Below are 2,275 nucleotides of genomic sequence, written 5' to 3'. Positions count from 1 at the left end.
AAGCAATACACCCCCTTTCCTGTAGTTCTTAAATGGTTCCTTCCCCACCTCCCCCCAACATGATCCCAATTTTACTTTACAAACCCAACTAGACCAGAGGATGTACACTGGTACAGATTGGAACTGGAAACATAGGGAATCCAGGACAGATGGACCCTTCAGGACCAGTGGTGAGAGTGGCAATAATGGGAGGGTAGAGGGAAAGTTGGGTAGAAAGCCGGAACTGATCACAAGTATCTACATATAACACCCTCCCTGTAAATTGGACAACAGAAAAGTTGGTCAAGGGAGACATCACACAGTGTAAGATATGACAAAATAATAATTTATAAATTATCAAGAGTTCATGAGGGAGGGGGGAGGGGGAAGAGAGGAGGAAAATGAGGAGCTGATACCAAGGTCTCAAGTAGAAAGAAAATGTTTTGAGAGTGATGATGGCAACAAATGTACAAATGTGCTTTACACAATGGATGGATGGATTGTGTTGAGTTGTATGAACCCCCAATAAAATGATTTAACAAACAAACAAAACAAGGGGAAGGAGATTCAAACTCAAAATTTTAACTCAAGGTTAATTCCTAGGCGGCTATGGTCAGACATGCCTCCACCCGCTACTCTTTCTTACCAGTTCTGATACCAACCACCCGCCCATGGCACTCTCGACTTCTCTCCTGGCTTCAGGAATTCATGGTAATAGTCATGGCTGTTGTCTCAGAGACAACAGTCGCAATTATGAGGTCTATTAGAAAAGGTGGCAGATTACAGTTCAGGATCAGAAATGCTCAGAACATAGTTCCTCCAGTCAGGACAGCCTCTTTTCTCCCCCAGGCCCACCTCTCTCTGTTTCTCTGCTTCTCAGTCATTAGGCTCTGGGCCTCTGCCCCTCTTGGACAAAATTACAAAGCTTTTTTACTGCTGCCAATAGATGCCCAAAGGGCATGCCACTGTCATACGCCTCAGCCAAAGGCACTCAGCTATACTTGGTCCATGAGCTGGGAAGCTCACTGCTCTGTCTTGTTCTCCGGCTCTTGATTCTGTTGCTGTCATTCTTCTACAGCATCTTTCATCAGATAGTCTTCCATCCCTGATAAAGGAGGGACTGTGTGCAGGGATCTCAAGGTCAAGACGACAAGCTCCAGTATGAACTCTTCTTTCTTGATGGCGGCCGTGAGGTCCGCATTTTATTCCCAGCAGGATGGCAAAACTGATGCATCCCCCTGTGAGAGTTACGAGTTTTTAAATCATGATTAACCCTGTTAACAAGCACTCACCACTAAATCATATCATCCTATTAGCATCTTCCTCCATCGCCTCTTACCCAGACCCATCAGAGAAAGGTCATTGGGTGGGAGTTGCAAAGACTGTGGCTAGAAGGGCCAATCCAGTAGTCCCCTGCACCGCATCATCGGCCACTATGCTGCACGCTGGTAGCTTGAGTTTCGCCGTGATGCTGGAAGGTCTGCTACTACTATTTCAAACATCAACAGGCCGCCCACGGGGGGCAGTTTCTAGAAGAAGTCCTAGGCTGCAACCGACAAGGAAGAAGGTTGGAGATCTACTTCCAAGATTTAGCTGATGGATAACAAGAGAATAAACATCATGAAAAATGTTGCAGAGGTTCTTCTTGCCGACCTCTGTCCGTCTCTCTCCCGCGCCTCCGGTCCGGCGTCATGAGTGCCGCTCCACTCGCGGCCGCCGCGCGCTCCGTGTACGCCTTCTCCGCGCCCGCTGGCCGGCAGGCAGCCGTGAGCCTGGCCTCGCTGCAGGGCCAGGTGCTGCTCATCGAGAACGTGGCGTTGCTCGGAGGCACCACGGTCCGGGACTACACCCAGATGAACCACCTGCAGCGGCGCCTCGGCCCCTGGGGCCTGGTCGTGCTAGGTTTCCCGTGCAACCAGTTTGGGCATCAGGAGAACGCCAAGAATGAAGAGATTCTGAATTCCCTCAAGCACGTCCGACTTGGAGGCGGGTTAGAGCCCAACTTCTGCCTGTTTGAGAAGTGCGAGGTGAACGGCACCAATGCACACCCGCTCTTTGTCTTCCTCCGGAGGCCCTGCCGGCGCCCAGCGACGATGCCACCTCTCTCATGACCGACCCCAAGCTTATCACCTGGTCGCCTGTGTGCCGCAAGGACATCTCCTGGAACTTCGAGAAGTTCCTGGTGGGCCGCGATGGTGTGCCTGTGCGCAGGTACAGCCGCCGCTTCCCCACCATCGACCTGGAGCCCGACCTCCAGGCCCGGCTCTCCAAGGCCCCCCCCCCCTGCAGTGCCTAA

At 51.6% G+C, this 2,275-nt stretch overlaps 1 pseudogene; it reads left to right on the top strand.

The window, feature by feature from the left end:
• Positions 1-1,670: 1,670 nt before the first annotated feature.
• LOC142446101 (glutathione peroxidase 1 pseudogene) lies at positions 1,671-2,275 on the top strand (annotated as a pseudogene).

The sequence above is a fragment of the Tenrec ecaudatus genome, chromosome 4 (genome assembly GCF_050624435.1).
Source record: "Tenrec ecaudatus isolate mTenEca1 chromosome 4, mTenEca1.hap1, whole genome shotgun sequence".
Lineage (NCBI taxonomy): Eukaryota > Metazoa > Chordata > Mammalia > Afrosoricida > Tenrecidae > Tenrec > Tenrec ecaudatus.
This window is presented reverse-complemented; position numbering and strand designations above follow the sequence as displayed.